Below are 7,036 nucleotides of genomic sequence, written 5' to 3'. Positions count from 1 at the left end.
ATTCAATAATGTCGTATGTTTGAGTACGCTATTTACTAATACATCTTTCACTAATAATGTTGTATGTTTGAATACGGTATTTATTAATACAACTTTCAACCATTCTTAAACGTAAAGTTAACCATAAATATCTCAAATTTCCTGAATAACTACTGACTTAATACATGAAAATTACATTTTAAGCCAGAAAAAAGTTAAAGATTGCTAACCTTAGCATCGATAGAAAAACCAGCATTTAGTAAAATCTTAAGCATTGCTTGACTTCCTTTTCTAACTGCTATATGCAGGGGTGTACTAGCACTATCCGTCAACTTTGAAAAATCTGCAGGGCAATGCCTTAAGATTAACTTAACCTATGGGCATGTATTAAATTTATATAAAAAGTCACGTGTATTGCTGTAAAATCAAATAAATACATTGACGCAAAAATAAAAGCGATAGATTGAAGTAAGATAGATAAAAATAGATGCGTAGGTCGCATGATATCGCTAATTGTTGTATTTATTACAGAGATAAGTACTCAAAATAAACTTACCATCTCTATATTTTTTTTCCCTACAGCACCATCTAGAGGTGTCTCATGTATTAAATTCCTTAGATATATATTACATCCATTCTACGTACAGAATCATATATCTGCATGAGATCGATTTTGTTAGCACGAAATTGTCATATTGAATTAACTATCGTTACTAATAGGCAATCAATACATACAATACATTAAAGGCGATTCACGTACCGTGAGAATTGAGCAGTTAAATCATATAAATATGTTCTTAATTTATAGCCCTAATGATCTATATTGATCTAGATTATTAGATTTATCAACTGAAGGGCATATGTAAACTATTTCTTTATTAATATAAAGACAACTCAGCCATCTGTATTGCCTTAACCTGTAATAGAGCTTCACACGCGCTATATTTATTGCTTGCAATTGCAAGGTGTAGAGCTGTATTACCGTGTCGATCCTTTTTCCAATCGGTAGTAACATTGATTAAATTTAATTGCAGAAAATGTAATATCAATTCATTAAACTTATCGTTAAAACATAAGTTTAAATTCCATAGACGCATACCTGCATATCAAGGGACGGACAGCAATTATCAAACCCACAGAGCAATGAAACAAATTCAGCATTACCAACAATGCTGGCTAAATGCATTGGGGTATATCCTGAAATCAAGCAACCCTATACTCTAGTATATCCTGTGATGCTTGCAATTTAGCGCAAATTACGTTAAATTCGATTTACGTGTATTTAAATTATAAGTAGCTTCGATAGATAAGATCGCATTTTAAACATTCATTAATTATCGTTAGGAATGCCAGTGGTTAATCGAAAATATATCATTTGTATGCTTAGTATAAAAGACTAATGACGTATTAAAACAGATTCCAAAAACAGCAATTTTACATCTCCTTAACTGCATGATATTATAAGAAACAAATAGTACTGAATATTCATGAAATACTTCCTTCGCTATACAAGCAGATAACTACAATTTTAGAAATGATACTCTACAAGTTGATTTAAATTACACTGTTATGATTATTGCATCAAAATAGACACAAAGACCGCTTCATATAGCATTCGATTTTAAAATTAGATAACATAGCAATTAAGCTTTTTATAAATAATAAGCCCAAAATTAAAAACTGATTTTTTGACAAATGCAATCGATATCGGTGATATTAACCTTCATAATTAGAAGTGCAAGCACTGAATCCATAATTTATCAAAGCCTTTCCGTCATCACTACGATAGAAAATATTATATCATTAATTTTCAATCCTAATCATGTGATTTACCAACTACATTACATTTACATTAAGCTGAGCTATATAGATCTACTATATCCTATGTTAATCTTTATTTCGATATTTGTTGTAACGCCACGAAATGATAGACTGTACAAGCGATCTAAATTCTCGATATCAAATTTTAAGTATTATAATTGAAAAAAAATGCATGAATTTTAGTGCTACTTTTATACTACTTTAAGGGCTCAATATCGTTGTAGCATTTTGGCAAATATGGTCAATGTATTCAACTTACCAAAAGTTATTTAATGCAGCAAAATGTAACGGAGTATTTCCACCATCGTCGATACATGACAGCAGATCGCCATTGCTACAAAATATTTAATATTGGAGTGTTACACACTTTATGCAATATTTACACCATATTTGAAATAATGAAATGAACGTAATCTTGAAAGATATGGCGGCTCGAGTCGATTATAAACTATATATTTTCTTAACGATAGTATTTATAAAATTTTATATACGAATGTGATGCTACTATTGGATCAAGCTTACAACATCCGAAAATACAGATTTGAGCAACTCATTCGTGTCTTATGAACTTATAAATTGTCGCCAACAACGGTTCCACGTTAATACTAATTGTAAAATTCGTTTAAGTTTGCATAAAATGTAGAAATTTAACATCATTCAATTTATTACAAAAACTACTAGTGACAGTGCCCTACGTTAGCAATTAATATCAAGAATGTAGTTCAGCACGAAATTTTCAATTCGAAGCAATAAATGCGTTTGAATACTGTCTTCATCGATTTTATTTGTGAACACTTCCTTAACACAATCACAGATGTAGCTAGTATTAATCGTAAACTAATGAAGTTCTCCAAATTAGCTTCTATCAACTTCCTTATACGACAAAACCAAAGCGTAGTAAACATTTACCTTAATTTCTTGGATATGACAGATAAAATTCGTAAAAGACGGGGCAAATCATGACTACGAGCAGCATCAAATAGTTCTCGCTTTTTCCCCATGTCCTAAGTTATGACATATTACATAGTAATTTTTTAGATTACATGTCACGGATGAGCCTCTTTTAAGCCTAATAGTTGCCTTATCTTACCACATAAAGCGAAATAGCTAAAATATTATACCAATTTATAAAAAAGATTTTAAAGAACCAATAACTGAAAACCTTTATGATCGAAGCTACACAAAAAAAACAAAAGCGTTTGACTCAGGTAGCACTGCAATGCCGTGCTAAAGTAGTAGTAGAGGACTGTATCATGAAGCCTCAAGAAGATATTACCTACTTATAACTAAAATTCAAGTATGATTCAACTTTTGAGTTAAGTCAGTATGTACTTCATATAAGACGTTAACGCGAACTCGTATGATCACAAGGGTCTAATTGCATAATGTTTTTTCAATGGGTACGACGGTAGTTGACGACTATTTATTCTTATATTATTTCATAGTATTCAGCAACGGAATGACTCGTGATTTTCCTACTTTAGTTAATCAGCACATGATCAAATTAATATTTATAGCTTACTAAACTACAAATAAACAAATGTCAGAAGTAAATCTGCCTGTAAGAATGAATGTACCACCCGTGGTTGTTGTCGACTTAAACTTTAATATAAAAAAATATATGGATCTCTCATGTACCATGACACATGAGGCAGTTATTTTACTTACGTCTTTCTGAATTGAAATTAAAGAAAATCGATCTTGAAAACATGAAACCCTAGAATCCACATTGGGAAACGCTACTTTGATATACAGATCTAATTAGAATTTAAAAATTTCAATAAACCATCATACTAGTTATTCTCAATCTTTTCAATTGATCGTCCTTTTACATACTTATTAAACTGCAACTGTCTTTAGAGTATTAGTTCCAAAACAATGATAATTTCGAGATACATAATCAAATGCTTGAATACCTTCAATAGACTTATCAACAGGTGCAACGTACAAACGTTTCTTGTGCTACCGTTACTGAATCTTAGAATACGACTACGGGCAACCGAAGGGCAGGTTAAGCAATTACTATTAGTCTATTACTGCCAATATTTCTCTTTCAGGTTTTAACTTCCTTGAGATCAAGATGAATTACCTCACAGAAATTGTTATCCTATTTTACAGATATCCACTAATTAAATGGATATCAATATGCTTGTGATATTACATTGTCACTTTCACCTAATGGCTCCTGTTTTTACTGCATACACTTTAAGAGTAAAATATAGCGCTTATAATAAACTGGCACAATGAGCTACAGTAAGTAATACACGAAGATTATATATTATCTATTTATAACCTCTACTGCAGTAAACTGAAAGTATATACCAAACATTGCACTAGTAGTTTGATAATTACGTAATAATATTAATGTTAAAATATGTACGAAGATGCTAAAATGACGATGCCATGTAAGTAGTACCAGGAACAGTATTACGTATCGATGGCCAACTACAGATAAAATATCAAGATTTATTATTTATTTATTTAATTACATTTATACTCGTAAATGATGTCAAAAATTACCAAAAGTAAGTTACGTATCGTTTATAAATGCTGGTACAAGGTGATTCTTAATGGATACTAATGTCAACATTAGAAATTTTCATCACTCACTCTAATTAAAACTGTTGGAGTGGTCCGCAGGCGAAAGCCAGCAGATGGGTTATAGATCGGTTGTTATTGTTGCAGTAATCATTAGAACAACAACAAACTAATTTTTGCCCTTTTTTCGCTGAGTAATTTTTTCTACACATTATGTAACATATGCCTCTAACCAACACATACAGGAAATAAATAATTAACAAATATTAATTGCATTCGTAGTACACTTATGGTAATTTAATTTACACTTACTATGACCTAACTAAAAAATTGCTTCTTCATCAATGATTCCGAGTGCGTTAAATAAAGCCAAAGAAAAAATTAAAAATTCAGCATCTATTAATAACTGTAAAAAGCGGCAAAATTCCTTGATATTTGTTATCTATCATTTCGACATGGAAGCCGATGTAGGAACCAATTAACAGTTTAGCATGTCCTAGATTTAAAAGTTACTCCCAGTAACAAACAAAGTAGAGTTAATTACATATAACGGCGCTGATAACGCCTACTGTCTAAACCTCAAATCTATATCAGTTTTCACTGCTACGAATAGATCAAACTTCCTTACACTACTTCATATACCGATAATACTCTGCTTTGTATTAACATCATACTTTCCACATGCATAAATACTATAACTAGCAGAAATTACAATGTGAACAGAAAAATGAAAACCTTATTTAATCAAAAATGTAGGTACATCCCAATCTACATTGTAGAGATATCCATCATAAATAATCTATTCAAAATGAACTCTTTTTGTGCATTCTTAATAAATACATATATTTCTTGCGAGTGTACTGACTAAACTATCAATCCGTGATTTAGCTAATTCTCTCATTATTGGTCATTTATAGATCTAGTTAATGCGGTAGCTTTAAAGCTTGACTTTACTAAGAACAGTGGTGCAGTTGTAGGCATACATTCAACTAGGAAGGGTTGAAGTAAATATAAATACTAAAACATAAAATTCCCGAATATCAGATTATTTTCCACATTTCTACCTCGAACGTACGTTAATTGACAGTAAGTCAAATATTTTATACTGTAATTAGTAAATTAAATTAAATTCCTGAGTTTTCTCTTAACAGGTAAGTACCTACAGCATGATATTAATTAGATTTTGACAGAACGAACGGCGCTTTGCATGATAACTACAAACCTAAAAGGCGAAGTTTAACGATAAAATTCAGTCATGGAGACTTTTATAATTTTGTCCACTTTAAATGGATTATAAAGAGCACTAAAATGATCCTAGAAATGTACGCTGTCATCATCTGATTACGATATGTTATCATTTACTCATCGTAGCTAATTTTTCTATGACTGCTCGTACCATTGCCTCAATAAACAATCACCAAAAATGAATCTCTAAATACAGATATGTGGACTTAAGCCTGAATAATCCTGATGATCTCAAGATACTTTTGATCATTTCAATACTTTAGTAAAGGTAAAATTATTTGCTTTATTACCACTTCAAGTAATGAAATATAGATTCTATTAATCAGATTTATTTAACAATCTTGTAACTCAAGGCAAATCGTCATAGCGAATACATAGGCAAATAAAGGTGCCCTACTCTTAAAATAATTATACATGTTGCAAGAACTTGTAAAAGACTATAACGATACATAAAGTTTGTAAGTATGTATACACGTATAGCAATACCAATTGATTTAGTTTAACAAATAAAAATATTTTCGAAATTAAACGGTAAATCGTGCCGTAAATTGTAACTATCTAATAAATTGCACGATTGCAAAAGGTTTATGAATATAACGTAAATATATATATTTAGGAAAAATTTATAAATTTTAACAAGTTCTGAATTAAGCTAAGAATAACGAAAAGAACGGTATGTAAGTGTATTTACGTCAGTCGTATCGTAGTAAACACCATCTATCTATGTGTATACAAAACAGTAATCTATTATTAATAATAATAATTCAGTAGTAGTGAGGAAATATTAAAAATTAATAAATTAAGGCTTTGTTATATAGAGATATTAACCAGACATCTATTAAATGATTATTTTTGATTTATGAAAGCAATTTATGGGTATAAGGTTTAATTTCATTTAAATATTTAATTAGAATTAGAAGAGCTATAAATAATTCAGTTTTTCGTTTACTCTGATCTATAATTCGGTCAATATCCTTTGTATGGATGCCGAATAAAGAAAAAAGGTTGCAAGATTTTCTATCAATTTTGCAGATTTAGGTGGCAAACTTAAGATTTATCATAAATGTATATTTCTGTTTAAACGTGATTGATGCACAACTCGAGTCAAAAATAGCCATGTAATCATGTTTGTAGCATGACATTTGCTTGTTCAACATTAATCGTTCGAGCTAGATTTTGAGGCTTTACGGAATTCTTCAATCAAGTTATCCGATGCTGGAGTCTCAATCTGGCTAGTTCGATCCGCTCCTAAAGCTGTTCGATTTGCGTTACCGAATCTAGTTCGAGTTTGCTCTACTTTACCTAGTGGATCACTTTTCCATCGCCTTACCTAAACAATTTTGCAATATCAACTTAAGATTATCTATACAAAGGCTATAGTAATTTCGACAACAAGCCTAATATTAAAATGCAGCATGTCTCATTATCACGGTACGAACTACCGTAAAGAAAT

This window comes from Trichoplax adhaerens, genomic scaffold (genome assembly GCF_000150275.1).
Source record: "Trichoplax adhaerens TRIADscaffold_1 genomic scaffold, whole genome shotgun sequence".
Classification (NCBI taxonomy): domain Eukaryota; kingdom Metazoa; phylum Placozoa; class Uniplacotomia; order Trichoplacea; family Trichoplacidae; genus Trichoplax; species Trichoplax adhaerens.
The sequence above is the reverse complement of the archived record's forward strand: the minus strand, read 5'-3'. Positions refer to the sequence as shown.